Source organism: Oncorhynchus masou, unplaced genomic scaffold (assembly GCF_036934945.1).
Source record: "Oncorhynchus masou masou isolate Uvic2021 unplaced genomic scaffold, UVic_Omas_1.1 unplaced_scaffold_4468, whole genome shotgun sequence".
NCBI classification, from domain to species: Eukaryota; Metazoa; Chordata; class Actinopteri; order Salmoniformes; family Salmonidae; genus Oncorhynchus; species Oncorhynchus masou.
The window spans coordinates 9,497-27,384 of NW_027010862.1; the positions used below are offsets into that span (position 1 = coordinate 9,497).

Genomic DNA, 17,888 nt, shown 5'->3' on the forward strand with positions numbered 1-17,888 from the left:
AGCTGTTGCAAAAGCAGCAGCTGCCCCTCCTGCGGTCAACACAAAACATGACACATAATTGTCACGTCTCTCGTCGGAAAGCATGGACCAAAGCGCAGCGTGGTAAGTGTTCATGAATTTTATTTAATCAAAAAACATTCAAACAAAATAACAAAGAGAAGAACGAAGAGTTCTGTAAGGCAAATCAAGTATACAGAAAACAACTACCCCAAAAACACAGGTGGAAAAAGGCTGCCGAAGTATGATTCACAATTAGAGACAACAATAGACAGCTGTCTCTGATTGAGAACCACACCCGGCCACACCTGGCTGTCACGTGACAGCCGCTCTGTTCTGGGCCAGATGCAGCTTTACTAGGTCTTTCCTTGCAGCACTGGACCACACAACTGGACAATAATCAAGATGAGACAAAAATAGAGCCTGCATCTCTTTATTATGGCTAGACCTCTCCCCAGCTTTACAACCATTGAATCTATATGTTTTGACCATGACAGTTTACAATCTAAGGTAATGCCAAGTAATTTAGTCTCCTCAACTTGTTCAACAGCCACACAATTCATTACCAGATTCAGCTGAGGTCTAGAACTTGAGGAATGATTTGTACCAAATACAACACTCTTAGTTTTAGAGATGTTCAGGACCAGATTATTACTGGCCATGCATTCCAAAACAGACTGCAACTCTTTGTTAAGGGTTTCAGTGAACTCATTAGCTGTGGTTGCTGGTGCTTATATAGTTGAATCATCAGCATACATGGACACACATGCTTTGTTTAATGCCAGTGGCAGGCCATTGGTAAAAATAGAAAAGAGTAGAGGGCCTAGAGAGCTGCCCTGCGGTACATCACACTTCATATGTTTGACAGTAGAGAAGCTTCCATTAAAAACCCTGAGTTCTATTAGATAGATAGCTCTGAACAGAGGTTGAAAAGCCATAGCACAAACATTCTTAAACAACAGGTTATGGTCAATAATATCAAAGGCTGCACTGAAATCTAACAATAGAGCTCCCACAATCTTCTTGTTATCAATTTCTCTCAACCAATCATCAGTCATTTGTGTCAGTGCAGTACATGTTGAGTGCCCTTCTCTATAAGCATGCTGAAAGTATGTTGTTCATTTGTTTACAGAAATATAGCATTGCATTTGTTCAAACCATTTTTTTCCCAACAGTTTGCTAAGAGCTTGCTGCCAGCTTATAGGTCTGCTGTTAGAACCAGTAAAGGCCGCTTTACCACTCTCGGGTAGTGGATTAATTTGGCTTCCTCCAGGCCTGAGAATAAAGACTTTCCTCTTGGCTCATATTAAAAATATGTCAGATAGGAGTGGCTATAGAGTCAGCTACTGTCCTCAGTAGCTTTCCATCTAAGTTGTCAATGCCAGGAGGTTCTCTTTTCTCTTTCAAACATACAGTTTTTAAATTCCTCATCAATCCATGGAGCCTTAACAGTTCTAACAGTCCGTTCCTTAACAGGTACATGTTACTCAATAATTGGAAGAAGCCATTTCATCTGGTAAACACATTATAAGGCAACAATATAAGACAACGGGAGCACTGTGTATGTTCTCTGATGAATTGCAAGAAAAATGAGATGTGAAATATCAATATACACGCTAAGAGAAGTAATTTCTCTCTCCTGTGTGGATTCTCTAATGACGTTTAAGTGATTGTTATGAGTAATATGTTTTCCCAACATCTGAGCTTTTGTAAGCCTTATCCTCGGTGTCATGTTCTTTCAGGCTTCCTAAATTGGCAAAAGATTTGCACCCTGGGAGGAGTGGTAATGCATCTCCCCTCTGTGTATTTTCTCGTGTTGGTTCAGTCTGTTTTTCCGGTTAAAACTCCTTCCACACTGGGAGCAGTGGAAAGGCTTCTCCCCTGTGTGTATTCTCTCATGTTGTTTCAGGCTCCCAAACTGGTTAAAACACTTGCCACACTGGGAGCAGTGATAAGGCTTCTCCCCTGTGTGTATTCTCTCATGGGCTTTCAGGTGTCCTTTCTGGTTAAACATCTTTCCACACTGGGAGCAGCGGTAAGGCTTCTCCCCTGTGTGAAATCTCTCATGCTGTTTCAGCTCCTCTGACTGGTAGAAACACTTTCCACACTGGGAGCAGTGGTAAGGCTTCTCCCCTGTGTGTATTCTCTCATGTCTTTTTAGATCCCCTGACCCGTTGAAACTCTTCCCACACTGGGAGCAGTGGTAAGGCTTCTCCCCTGTGTGTATTCTCTCATGCTTTTTCAGATCCCCCGACTGTTTGAAACTATTCACACACTGGGAGCAGTGGTAAGGCTTCTCCCCTGTGTGTATTCTCATGCTGTATCAGGTTCCCTAAAACGTTGAAACTCTTTCCACACTGGGAGCAATGGTAAGGTTTCTCCCCTGTGTGTATTCTCTCATGCTGTATCAAGTTCCCTAAATCGTTAAAACTCTTTCCACACTGGGAGCAGTGGTAAGGCTTCTCCCCTGTGTGTATTCTCTCATGTCGTTTCAGGTTCCCTAAATCGTTAAAACCCTTTCCACACTGGGAGCACTGGTGTCGTCTTGCTGGTTTGGACGTCCCTGGCTCTGGTTCCTCTGAGTCTGGTCTTTCTCCTGCCAAAGACAGTGTTTTTAAAAATAGAGACCCGAATGAAATCTCCACATGATAAAACAACAGTGCTATGAGAGTAAATCCTAATCAGATCTCTCGACCTGATGCCAAACAAATGTTTTACAAGTCAGAACACAAAAAACTAAACAGTTCTAGCACACTGAAGACACAGATTCCAATCGAGCAGGTGGTTCTAAATATATAACTTTCATAGCTGTATGATACAGAATGTGACCTACACACTTCCTTAAACATAAAATAACTAAATAAGTAATTTTGTGTAATAGTGTTTACATCGAAGACACAAAGCACACCAGTAACATTTACCCGTTGTCGATAGGGTGGACACTGAGAAAAATTACAAGATTGTATTAATACTGTTTAGCCATTGAATAGCTTTGATGGGTACTCTCTCATCTGTGTCTATGGGACCGAGTTGGGCCTCTGGAGCTTGAGCTGACAATTGATTCATGAACTCCTGATAAAAACCTACAGCTGGTACAAAGACAAGATGTGTGTGTGTGTGAGGGGGGGGGGGGGGTAACCGAGATAGCCTGGAGGAGTAGAACAAAATCCCTTAGTGTTCCAAGTCATCCTGGCATCTGGCATCTGGGCCGGGTTGGGGGGTTAAAACAACACCAGGTGCAGATGACCACAGGATGAACCCAGGATGGCTTGTGATGCCCCCCAAATTGTTTGAAGAAATGACAGTCTCTCTCAGTATACATGAATTTCCATGACAACGCCCGCTGTGATAATTTATTTTATTTAGATGTTCACAAACTTCGTACATATTTTGTGTAAAGTAAAAATACTTTTGGGGTAGATGTTGCTAAAAAATATAAAACAACATGTGAAGTGTTGGTCCCATGTTTCATGAACTGAAATAAAAGACCCCAGAATTTTTCCATAAGCTCAGCTTATTTCTCAAAAATGTTGTGCACAAATTTGTTTACATCCCTGTTAGTTAACATTTATTCTCTTCCAAGATAATCCATCCACCTGACAGGTGTGGCATATCAAGAAGCTGATTGAACGGCTTGATTATTACACAGGTGCACCTTGTGCTGGGGAGAATAAAATGCCACTTTAAATGTGCAGCTTTGTCACACAACACAATGCCACAGATGTCTCAAGTTTTGAGGGAGCGTGCAGTTGGCATGCTGACTGCAGGAATATCCACTAGAGCTGTTACCAGATAATTGAATGTACAATTCTCTACCAGAAGCTGTCTCCAAAGTCGTTTTAGAGACTTTGGCAGTACATCCAACTGGCCTCACAACCACAGACCACATATAACGACACCAGACCAGGATAGAAAACACTGAAGTTTCTAAAACTGTTTGAATGATGTCTGAGTATAACAGAACTCATATAGCAGGCAAAACCATGAGAAGAAATCCAAACAGAAAGTGAGAAGTCAAATTTCAAAACAGTGCCTATTTAAATCTCTGATAGTTATGGATGTGCTTGCACTTCCTAGGGCTTCCACTAGACGTCACCGTCTTTAGAACCTGTTTTGAGGATTCTACTATAAAGGAGGGGCTCATAGGAGCTATTTGAGTGAGTGGTCTGGCAGAGAGCCTGGGTCTCATGACGCGCGCTCCCTAGAGAGTTAGCTCCCGTTCCAATGCTTTTCTTCAGACAATGAAATTCTCCGGTTGGAACCTTATTGATGATATGTTAACCTTTAGTGACTCCCCATCTCGGGTCCGGGAGCGTAATCATCGACTGACACTAATTAGCATAATGCAACGGACATAAATATTCCTAGAAAATAGTCCTATTCATGAAAATCACAAGTGAAATATATTGAGACACAGCTTAGCCTTTTGTTAATCACCCTGTCATCTCAGATTTTCGAAATATGCTTTATGCCAAAGCAAGACAAGCATGTGTGTAAGTTTATCGATAGCCTAGCATAGCATTTTGTCCAGCTAGCAGCAGGTAACTTGGTCACCAAAATCAGAAAAGCAATCAAATTTAATCGTTTACCTTTGATGAGCTTTGGATGTTTTCACTCACGAGACTCCCAGTTAGATAGCCAATGTTGCTTTTTTCCAAAAATATTATTTTTGTAGACGAAATAGCTCCGTTTGTTCTTCACGTTTGGCTGAGAAATCGACCGGAAATTAGCTCCATAATATCGACAGAAACATGGCAAACGTTGTTTATAATCAATCCTCAAGGTGTTTTTCAAATATCTATTCGATAATATATCCACCGGGACAATTGGTTTTTCAGTAGGACCGATTGAAATAATGGCTACCTCTGTATTTTACGCAAGAATCACTCAGAGCCATCAGGTGACCACTTACACAATGTAGCCGCTTACGGGTATTCTTCAACATAAAGGCGTAAAACTACGTCACAATGCTGTAGACATCTTGGGGAATACGGAGAAAAAGTAATCTGGTTGATAGCCCATTCACTGCTCAATAGGGACGCATCGGCACGCAGAGATTTCAAAAGATGAGTCACTTCCGGATTGGATTTTTCTCAGGCTTTCGCCTGCAATACCAGTTCTGTTATACTCAGACAATATTTTTACAGTTTTGGAAACTTTAGAGTGTTTTCTATCCTAAGCTGTCAATTATATGCATATTCCAGCATCTTGTCCTGACAAAAAAGCCTGTTTAATTTGGGAATGTTATTTTTCCAAAAATGAACATACTGCCCCTAATATTAAGAAGTTAAAAACATCCTAAAGATTGATTGCAGACATGTTTTGCACACTTGTTTCTACGACCTGTCACGGAACTTTTTTAGTTTTTGTCATGGAGGAAATGGTCGCGCCTCATGAAGATGGATTACTGGGCTGAACACGCTAACATCAAGTGGCTAAATGATGGGTTTTATGGAACAAATCAGTTATTTATTGTCGAACTGGGATTCCTGGGAGTGCCTTATGATGAAGATCATCAAAGGTAAGTGAATATTTAGTGTTTTTTCAAACTAATGTTGACTCCAAGATGGCGGAGTTGTCTTTGACTGTTTTTGGGTACTGAGCGCCGTTCTCAGATTATGCTTTTTCCGTAAAGCTTTTTTGAAATCTGACACAGAGGATGCATAGAGGATTAGTCCATTTTTAATTCTGTGAATAACACTTGCATCTTTTATCAATGTTTATTATGAGTATTTCTGGGAAATTCGCCAGATGTTTTGGAATCAAAAACATTTCTGCAGTGAAAGACAAAGCCAATGTAAACTGAAATTTTAACTGAAATCTGGACACCATGGGTAGATTAACAAGATGTTTATCTTTCATTTGCTGTATTGGACATATTACATGAGTTACTTATTTCAAAAAATATTTTAGAATTTCGCTACAGCTGCCTTTTCAGCGGAATGTTGTCGTGGAGAGAGAGGCTAGCAGAGTTTATTTTGTAGATGTTTTACGGGTTGAAAAGTGTTTTTTTCTCAGACATAAATAAACAACTCCAGGTAAAAGACAAAGGCCATAGCTGTAATAAAATAACAAATTAACTGGCAAGGCAGCAGAGCGAGGCCCGCATCCAGCAACGTCACGAGTCACGTTTTTGCAGCTGTTTCAGTACAGCACTTCAGGGAGAGAGAGGGAGAGCAGCTGTTTCAGTACAGCACTAGAGAGAGAGAGAGAGGGAGAGCAGCTGTTTCAGTACAGCACTAGAGAGAGAGAGGGGGAGAGCAGCTGTTTCAGTACAGCACTACAGGGAGAGAGAGGGAGAGCAGCTGTTTCAGTACAGCACTAGAGAGAGAGGGGTTTTTGAAAATGCAGCTGTTTCAGTACAGCACTACAGGGAGAGAGAGGGAGAGCAGCTGTTTCAGTACAGCACTACAGGGAGAGAGAGGGGGAAAGGGAAAAAAATCCACTGAATGAGTTTTAATGTATGGAATCAATTAGGAGTTTTTGGATTTTGGGTACACTTCTCCTTTAAAGCATCAGACTCTATAGTAAGTCATCATTAGATGCTAGTCCTCCTTTAATTGGGATAGGGGGCAGCATTTTCACTTTTGGATGAGAAGCGTGCCCAGAGTAAACTGCCTCCTACTTAGTCCCAGATGCTAATTTGTGCATATTATTAGTAGTATTGGATAGAAAACACTCTGAAGTTTCTAAAGCTGTTTGAATGAGAGGGGGGGCTGAATGAGAGGGGAATAAGTCAGAGGTCTGGCAGAGTGCCTTGGTCTCGTGACGCGCGGTCATGAGAGAGTTAGCTCTCGTTCCATTGCTTTTCTACAGACAATGGAATTCTCCGGTTGGAACATTATTGAACTTTTATGATAAAAACATGGAATTTGTCCGATCTTTCCGCTGCAAGTTGCACGCCCGTTTCGATTTGTTTACCAAACGCTAACAAAAGGAGGTATATGGACATAAATTATGAACTTTATCGAACAACTCAAACATTGATTGTGGAACTGGGATTCCTGGGAGTGCATTCTGATTAAGATCATCAAAGGTAATTCATATTTATAATGCTATTTCTGACTAATGTTGACTGCGCAACATGGTGGATATTTCTTTGGCTGGTTTGGGCTCTGAGCTCCGTACTCAGATTATTGCATGGTATGCTTTTTCCGTAAAGTTCTTTTTAAAATCTGACACAGCCGTTGCATTAAGGAGAAGTTTATCTAAAGTTCCATGCATAACACTTGTATTTTCATCAACATTTATAATGAGTATTTCTGTAAATTGATGTGGCATTTTTTGGAACTACTGAACATAACACGCCAATGTAAAATGAAATGTTTGGATATTAATATGCACTTTATCGAACAAAACATACATGTATTGTGTAACATGAAGTCCTCTGAGTGTCATCTGATGAAGATCATCAAAGGTTAGTGATACATTTTTATCTCTATTTGTGCTTTTTGTGACTCCTCTTTGGCTGGAAAAATGGCTGGGTTTTTCTGTGACTTGGTGGTGACCTAACATAATCGTTTGTGGAGCTTTCGCTGTGAAGCATTTTTGAAATCAGAGACTGTGGCTGGATTAACGAGACTTATCTTTAGAATGGTGCCTAATGCTTGATTGTTTGAGAAATTTGATTTATGAGATTTCTGTTGATTTGTATTTGGTGCCCTGCAATTTCATTGGCTGTTGGCGGCAGAACCCCATTCCCATACAGGTTAAGACTCCATAATGTTTCATCATTAGATGCTCCAGTCCTCCTTTAAGACTCCATAATGTTTCATCATTAGATGCTACAGTCCTCCTTTAAGACTCCATAATGTTCATCATTAGATGCTACAGTCCTCCTTTAAGACTCCATAATGTTTCATCATCAGATGTTACAGTCCTCCTTTAAGACTCCATGTTTAGAATGTGTCTGGAAGCGCTACTCTATTCTACTCTCATCCTTTCAGTTTTAATAATATCTAATAATAATAATAATAATATAACAGGTAATAACTAACTTTAATAACTAGGGTCAATACCTGCATGGCTCTCCAACAAAATATTTCTTTACCCCCCTCTAACAATACCGCTACAGAATTAGCATAGTAGGCCATGTAATTTAAGGCAATCTGAAATATTTAGGACTAACTTATTCGTTGACACCCATTCTGAAACTCACTGCAGCTCTTTGTATGTGTTGCTGTCATTTCAGTTCCGTGGTAGCTGACGTGTACAGTGTTGAGTCATCCGCATACAGACACACTGGCTTTACTCAAATGTCGTTGGCATGTCGTTGGTAAAGATTGAAAAAAGTAAGGTCATCATTTTTAAGGAAAAGTTTTTGTAAAACAAGCAGCTTACATTGGATCATCTTGAAACTCTCTCTCAAAAGCTAACTTTTATCAAGGTTTTATATGGTCTATTGGTTTCTCTCTTTTCATTGGTAGAATCCTTTTTCAGTGTTATGATATTCATAACATCCATATACACTACTCCATCTTCCTGTCAACTAACAGAACTCTGCTGGTTGTCCTGGTAACAGATACCAGTGGGCAGATCTATTGTATTTGTTCAAACTAAACTACAGCACTTACTTTGATGGGTCAAATCTGATCCTTTCTTCTCTTCTCCTCCTCTCACAGTTCCACTCAGCCCCGTTGTTTTCCTGCAGTCCACCAGCAGCACAGACAACCTCTTCATACCCAGCAGTAAGGCGCTACTGGGAGAGGTACGACACGGGGCCTCCAGGAGGGAGGAAGGGCTAGCGTTGTCCTGGTAACCATAAAGAGGGGACACAGACACATATCATTATGGATTCTGATGCCACTGTTGTCATGAAGTGCTTTACAGAAACCCAGCCCAGACCGTGACAGAGCAAGCTGTATGCTAGACCAGACCAACCTGTACCATCTGGTGATCTGATCTGGAGAGACTCTTCTCTTCCTCGTCAGCATCAGGATGTTGTTGAGGCTCCCCAGAGGATCCATAATAGTCATGTCTCTCTCCTGTGTGAACGAGAACATCAAACAAATGGTGAACTTATGACCGTCTATTACAATCAAGAGGCATGAATATGTCAAAAATGGCCACTTCCATCATGATTTTGTAAAATATTGTTTGTGTTGCAAATGTAAAGGGTCATTTCCACAAAATGGGTGCCTTTTACATCCCTTTGATATTTTAAGTAGATTTTAAAAGCCTGTTATATTAGATGAGGTGAACTTTAATGTAGACAACATGGAGAATGAGAATTCAATACATCGAAGTCCCAAAAACATATGTACCAATGGCAGATTGGCCCTTAAACAATTCCCACAGTACTGAACGACATATTCAAGTGTTGAACTGAAGTAGAATGCCCCTTTAAAACAATACATTATTTCAAGAACTACATAGTGTCCGTTTTTAAGACAGTACTCACTGGTGGTAGTCTGATCTTCAGCCTCCTCCGCTTTCACTCCCAAAACGTCTTCCTCCTTTTTTATTGAGATAGCCTCCTCTTCCTCTTTTACTCTAAACGGTTCTTCCTCTTCTTTCACTACATTCTCTTCTTTCAATGTTATGGCATCTTCCTCCTTTTTGATTCTAAAAGCTTCTACCTCCTCCTCTTCCACAACCTCTTTCCCATCTTCCTCTTTCACTGTAATATCATCCTCTTCTTCTTTCAATGTGATAGCGTCCTCTTCCTCCCTTTTCATCCTGAAAGCTTCTTCCTCTCCTTTCACCAGAGCTTCTTTCTCGGTCGAGCTTTGTGAGCTCATGCTCCGGTCGATTAGCCGAATGCAGTATCACTTTAGTAACACATTTGCTAATTTAACGAGCAAATGACGTTAAAATGAACTAGTAGATGGGTAAACATAATTATATTCTAAACACTAAGAGTAATATACACACGATTGGTCTAAAGAGCTTCAAAGACTCAACTTTTTGTTCGCTAGCAAAGCAACACGTTGGTTGAATCAGAAGCCTTTTGTCGCCGTTGAAGAAGCCTCCAGTTCCGTCCACTAGATTGTACGTCACGCAAGCAGCATCACCTGAAAGACTAATATCGCTCTCTGCTGACTGGAGTGGATAACGCAGACTGGAAAAATATTAATAACAATGTTTATTCTGGCAAGCCATGTCATGCGAAGAAATTTAAAAATAACCAGATGTTATGTTTTCTCATACTTCTTACAGCAAATACTTTACTCCAGGGCTGACCTGCCCGTTAGGTAGGATTATGTGACAGATTAAAGAGTTTTCCATTTTTGTCATCGTTATTCTGAACTGACTGCCTGCAAGTCATCGTTAAATTTGCCTCAGTGATTTGTATTTTCCTTCAAGTTTCTGAAGAGGAAACAGCCAGGAAATGCCCCTGTCTGAGTGCAGTCTACCACTATGTGTAGCTGTTAGCGATGATGCTAATGATCCACTATGTGTAGCTGTTAGCGATGATGCTAATGATCCACTATGTGTAGCTGTTAGCGATGATGCTAGTGATCCACTATGTGTAGCTGTTAGCGATGATGCTAGTGATCCACTATGTGTAGCTGTTAGCGATGATGCTAATGACAACCATCTTCTGGTTGAAAGCTTTCCCAAAAAACTTTGTCAATTAAATGTTAACTACAAAGTAGTCTATTCCTCCCTGGCAGAATGATACCATGACTATTAGCATCAATCCAGTGATTTGTTCAGCAGACTCTGCAATCCCATGTGTGCTACAGAGACACCACTAACCAAGCAAGGCTCTTGCTGGTGTCACTTCAATTAAAGGGTATCTACACACAAAAATGAACACGTCTTAGATTTTTCTCAGACTTCAAACGTGTTCTCCTGCTGTGGTTTAAGTGTTGTTGTGGACTTAGAACATCCAATGTTGTTGTTTTCTATTAACAGTGTGATTTAGAGAGAAAAACAGACAAACAGGGACAATTTAGAAACCTGGAAAAACTAAATGGAGAAAATGGAATTAGGTTCAATAAAATGGATTAGATAGAGATGTTATAGAGCCATAAATATTCTATACATTTTCTCTCATTACTGTATTATCTAGGGATAGTTTAGAGTAACAGCTGTATCCTGAAGTGACCTTTAACCTCCCTGCTCCTCAATACTTCTTCCACTGGATCAAAGCTTCAGCCAAGTAGGAAACATGATAGTGGCAACACATGGAGTTGGGTTGGATATAGTCATGGTAGGATACATGATAGTGGCAACACATGGAGTTGATTTATAGTCATGGTAGGATACATGACAGTGACAACACATGGAGTAGGGTTGGATATAGTCATGGTAGGATACATGATAGTGACAACACATGGAGTTAATGTTGGATATAAAACCCTCAAGGATACATGATAGTGACAACACATGGAGTTGGGTTGGATATAGTCATGGTAGGATACATGATAGTGGCAACACATGGAGTTGGGTTGGATATAGTAATGGTAGGATACATGATAAACACTCAACACATGGAGTTTTATTGGATATAGTAATGGTAGGATACATGATAGTGGCAATACATGGAGTTGGGTTGGATATAGTCATGGTAGGATACATGATAGTGACAACAAATGGAGTAATGGATATAGTCATGGTAGGATACATGATCGTGACAACACATGGAGTAGGGTTGGATATAGTCATGGTAGGATACATTGAGCGTAAAGATGTTCTTTGAAATTAGCCATCAGATTTGCCACCAATGCTCCTTATAGGACACCTCACTGCAGTCTATGTCTATGTCTAAACTGGTTGTCTCTGTATACCCTTTTGCCAAACCCACTGGTTTAATGCTTATTTATAAAACCCTCAATGGCCTCACTCACCCCTATCTAAGATAACTACTGCAGCCCTCATCCTCCACATACAACACCCATTCTGCCAGTCACATTCTGTTAAGGTCCCCAAAGCACACACATCCCTGGGTGTGCTCCTCTTTTCAGTTTGCTGCAGCAAGCGATGGGAACAAGCTGCAAGAAACACTCAAACTGGACAGTTTTATCTCCATCTCTTCATTCAAGGACTCAATTGTGGACACTCTTACTGACAGATGTGGCTGCTTCGTGTGATGTATTGTTGTGCCCAATAATGTATGTACCATGTGGTGTTGCTACCATGTTGTTGTTATGTAGTGATGCTACATGTAATAATAACATGTATGATTTAGAAAAAATTCTTTAGTAAAAAGATTAGTGACATAGTTTCATTATTTTATTTTATTACATTTTGTATTTAATATTACATAGTAAACTTTAACAATTGTAATATGTATGTTTAAATGACTGTACTAAATGTCTCTCTCTCTTTCTCTTTCCTCTTTCTCTTCCCTTGGCTGGGAATGTTAAGGGTTAAGAATTTGTGAATCTCGACTGCACACAGGGGAACTATATGGACACAAAATAATTAACTTTCCAAAGAAACTGGCCCCCAGGTGTCTTTGAAAACATCTGTTTTACTAATGTCCTAAACAGATCATTTAAAACAAAATAGTTCTAAGGGGGATGTCCAAGGGGGATGTCTCAGTCTTTGAAAGGGTCATTGTACTCTTTAACTATGCTTCCTTTACTGATGACCTAAACAGATCACTTTTGACCTTTAAAAAACAGTTGTCAACTATCCATATATAATGGTCAAAGGTCGTGAACCTAAAGGGGCCCTTGAACACATGTTGTGTTTAGGTACAAATGTTTTTCGGTTTATGAAGGAATGACTGATTGAGAGGATATAAACCACAAAATAAAAGATAACCGTATTCTTTAACGATGAACAAACAAAACTAATGACTTAAACAGATCATTTTGACCCCATGAATAACCTTGTTATTGTTATGACTCTCCTTCATATAGAATTAAAAGAACATTATTCTTAATGAGAAATATAATCTAGTAAACAAATGTTTGCATAACCAAAGACATGAAAACTGGTGCGAACATTGTATTTAGCTAGGATTTCATAAGGCCAGGAATGTCATTGAAACATTAATTAATGTTGCTAGTTTAGGGATGAAGATAGTGAAGGTTCATTAATGTTAAAGATGTTTTTTAATTTGACGTGGAAACAATGTTTATTCAACCAGTGGGAGGCTTGTAAATGACCCCAGGAAAGTAAAACAAAGAAGTCTTCATTGAGACAATGATGAAACAGCAATCAGTGGAAGAGTTGAGGTGGATATTATAAAAAAAGGATCTGCTGGAGTCCAAGTCAAACCAAGATTCTTTATTTCTGAGATCAGAGAGAATAACATAGTTCAGTATTTTATTAGGATGCCCATTAGATGTTGTAAAAGCAGCAGCTACTCTTCCTGGGGTCCACACAGAACATGACACATAATACAGCACATCAATAGACAAGAACAGCTCAAGGACAGAACTACATACATTTTGTAACAGGCACACGTAGCCTACATATCAATGCATACCCACACAAACTTACATGGTATTAAAGTTAAGGGACATCAGCCTGGGCGGGGTGATCCTCAGTAGGGGATAAAAAGGGAAAACACCATCTTTTGAACTGAGTGTCTTGCTTGCAAATTGCTGTAAGTGTAAACTCCGGGTTGCAATCCTTATTAAACAAACTAACCTCTGATCAAAGAAGTTTTCCTGTGGTCTCTTCTGTGCACATAGGGCAGAATTCCATTACAGACTATGCAAACAATTTGGGATTTTCAACACATTCATGTTTCTTATAAAAATAAGTGATATAGTCAGTCTCTCCTCAACTCTTAGCCAAGAGAGACTGGCATGTATAGTATTTATATCAGCCTTCTGATTACAATTAAGAGCAAAACGTGCCGCTGTGATGGTTGTCATAGGTGGAAGAAGGTGAAGAGGACCAAGGTGCAGGTGGTACGTGTTCATGGTAGATTTAATAAAGAAACTGAACACAAGAACAAAAACAACAAAGCGGAACAAACGAAACAGTTCTGTCTGGTGCAGACACACAAAGACAGAAAACAACTACCCACAAAACCCATGTGGGCAAGAGCTACCTAAGTATGGTTCTCAATCAGAGAAAACGATAGAGAGCTGCCCCTGATTGAGAACCATACCCGGCCAAAAACAAAGAAATACAAAAACACAGAAAAATAACATAGAATGCCCACCCTAGTCACACCCTGGCCTAACCAAAATAGAGAATAAAAGCTTCTCTATGGCCAGAGCGTGACAGCCGCTCTGTTCTGGGCCAGCTGCAGCTTTACTAGGTCTTTCCTTGTAGCACTGGACCACACGGCTGGACAATAATCAAGATTAGACAAAACTAGAGCCTGCAGAACTTGCTTTGTGGAGAGTAGTGTCAAAAAAGCAGAGCATCTCTTTATTATGGCTAGACCTCGCCCCATCTTTACAACCATTGAATCTATATGTTTTGACCATGACAGTATACAATCTAAGGTAATGCCAAGTAATTTAGTCTCCTCAATTTGTTCAACAGCCACACAATTCATTACCAGATTCAGCTGAAGTCGAGAACATGAGGAATGATTTGTACCAAATACAATGCTCTTAGTTTTAGAGAGGTTCAGGACCAGATTATTACTGGCCATGCATTCCAAAACAGACTGCAACTATTTGTTAAGGGTTTCAGTGACTTCATTAGCTGTGGTTGCTGGTGATTATATAGTTGAATCATCAGCATACATGGACACACATGCTTTGTTTAATGCCAGTGGAAGGCCATTGGTAAAAATAGAAAAGAGTAGAGGGCCTAGAGAGCTACCCTGCGGTACATCACACTTCATATGTTTGACATTAGAGAAGCTTCCATTAAAAACCCTCTGAGTTCTATTAGATAGATAGCTCTGAATCCACATTATGGCAGAGGTTGAAAAGCCATAGCACACATACATTCTTAAACAACAGGTTATGGTCAATAATATCAAAGGCTGCACTGTAATCTAACAATAGAGCTCCCACAATCTTCTTGTTATCAATTTCTCTCAACCAATCATCAGCCATTTGTGTCAGTGCAGTACATGTTGAGTGCCCTTCTCTATAAGCATGCTGAAAGTATGTTGTTCATTTGTTGACAGAAATATAGCATTGTATTTGTTCAAACCATTTTTTCCCAACAGTTTGCTAAGAGCTGGCAGCAAGCTTATAGGTCTGCTGTTAGAACCAGTAAAGGCCGCTTTACCACTCTTGGGTAGTTCCACCTCTCCCACACTAACTTTACAAAATTCAATACTTGCACTGCTTTTCTTTCATGATGTTTTTCTACATGCGTTTGGTCACATAATTTCTCAATTTGCAGTACATAAAACAGCCAGCCAGATGTGCAGCGAGACTTATTAGCCACTCCTTTTGCCCCAACTCTTTCAAACATACAGTTTTTAAATTCCTCATCAATCCATGGAGCCTTAACATATCTAACAGTCAGTTTCTTAACAGGTACATGTTTATCAATAATTGGAAGAAGCAATTTCATCTTGTAAAAACAGGTCAACACATTATAAGGCAACAATATAAGACAACGGGAGCATTGAGTATGTTCTCTGATGAATTGCAAGAAAAATGAGATGTGAAATATCAATATACACGCTAAGAGAAGTAATTTCTCTCTCCTGTGTGGATTCTCTAATGACATTTAAGTGATTGTTATGAGTAATATGTTTTTCCCAAAATCTGAGCTTTTATCCTTTGTGTCATGTTCTTTCAGGCTTCCTAAATTGGCAAAAGCTTTGCACCCTGGGAGGAGTGGTAATGCATCTCCCCTGTGTGTATTCTCTTGTGCTGTTTCAGGATCCCTAACTGGTTAAAACACTTGCCACACTGGGAGCAGTGGTAAGGCTTCTCCCTGTGTGAATTCTCTCATGTTGTTTCAGGTTCCCTAACTGGCTAAAACACTTGCCGCACTGGGAGCAGTGGTAAGGCGTCTCCCTGTGTGAATTTTCTCATGAGCTTTCAGGTGTCCTTTCTGATTAAACATCTTTCCACATTGTGAGCAGTGGTAAGGCTTCTCCCCTGTGTGAATTTTCTCGTGAGCTTTCAGGTGTCCTTTCTGGTTAAACATCTTTCCACACTGTGAGCAGTGGTAAGGCTTCTCCCCTGTGTGAATTTTCTCATGTTTTTTCAGATCCCCTGACTGGTTGAAACTCTTTCCACACTGGGAGCAGCGGTAAGGCTTCTCCCGTGTGTGTATTCTCTCATGTTTTTTCAGATCCCCTGACCAGTTGAAACTCTTCCCACACTGGGAGCAGTGGTAAGCTTCTCCCCTGTGTGAATTCTCTCATGCTGTTTCAGCTCCCCTGACTGGTAGAAACGCTTTCCACACTGGGAGCAGTGGTAAGGCTTCTCCCCTGTGTGTATTCTCTCATGTTTTTTCAGATCCCCTGACCGGGTGAAACTCTTCCCACACTGGCAGCAGCAGTAAGGCTTCTCCCCTGTGTGTATTTTCTCATGAGCTTTCAGATGTCCTTTCCGGTTAAACATCTTTCCACATTGTGAGCAGTGGTAAGGCTTCTCCCTGTGTGACTTCTCTCGTGCTGTTTCAGCTCCCCTGACTGGTTGAAACACTTTCCACACTGGGAGCAGTGGTAAGGCTTCTCCCCTGTGTGAATTTTCTCCTGTTTTTTCAGATCCCCTGACCCATTGAAACTATTTACACACTGGAAGCACTGGTGTCGTCTTGCTGGTTTGGACGTCCCTGGCTCTGGTTCCTCTGAGTCTGGTCTTTCTCCTGCCAAAGACAGTGTTTTTAAAAAATAGAGACCCGAATGAAATCTCCACATGATAAAACAACAGTGCTACAAGAGTAAATCCTAATCAGATCTCTCAACCTGAGGCCAAATAAATGTAGAGCTTCCTGGTAATTACTTTTATGTTTACACTACTTATTTTATTCATCCTGTTTTACAAGTCAGAACACAAAAAACTAAACAGTTCAAGCACACTGAAAACACAGACTTTGCAAGATTCCAATCAAGCAGGTGGTTCTAAATATATAACTTTCATAGCTGTATGATACAGAATGCAACCTACACACTTCCTTAAACATAAAACAACTAAAGAAGTAATTTTGTGTAATAGTTTTTACATCGAAGACACAAAGCACATCAGTAGCATCTCTCCATTGTTGAAAGGGTTCGACATCTGCTGTTTAAATGGCCCAATTTCTTATTTAGACGTTCACAGATTTTCAACATTTTGACTATCACTGATGTCATATTTTGGGTAAAGTAAAAAATAAGGTGAAATATTTGGAAAGATGTTCCTAAAACTGATAGTAACTACAATAAACAAATTATAAACGCAACATGTAAAGTGTTGATTTTTTTATTTTAATTTTAATTTTACCTTTATTTAACCAGGCAAGTCAGTTAAGAACAAATTCTTATTTTCAATGACGGCCTAGAAACAGTGGGTTAACTGCCTGTTCAGGGGCAGAACGGCAGATTTGTACCTTGTCAGCTCGGGGGTTTGAACTTGCAACCTTCCGGCTACTACTCCAACACTCTAACCACCCTGCCGCCCCTGATGTTTCATGAGCTGAAACAAAAGACTGCAGAAGAATTTGGCAGTATATCCAACTAGCCTCACAACCACAGACCACATATTTTGTTTTATTTTTTTTATTTCACCTTTATTTAACCAGATAGGCAAGTTGAGAACAAGTTCTCATTTACAATTGCGACCTGGCCAGGATAAAGCAAAGCAGTTCGACACATACAACGACACAGAGTTACACATGGAGTAAAACAAACATACAGTCAATAATACAGTATAAACAAGTCTATATACGATGTGAGCAAATGAGGTGAGATAAGGGAGGTAAAAGCAAAAAAAGGCCATGGTGGCAAAGTAAATACAATATAGCAAGTAAAACACTGGAATGGTAGATTTGCAATGGAAGAATGTGCAAAGTAGAAATAAAAATAATAGGGTGCAGAGGAGCAAAATTAATGAATTAATTAAATACAGTAG

At 40.0% G+C, this 17,888-nt stretch overlaps 1 pseudogene; it reads right to left on the reverse strand.

The window, feature by feature from the left end:
* Nucleotides 1-1,279: 1,279 nt before the first annotated feature.
* Nucleotides 1,280-16,885, reverse strand: LOC135535131 (zinc finger protein 271-like; annotated as a pseudogene).
* Between the last annotated feature and the right edge of the window lie 1,003 nt (nt 16,886-17,888).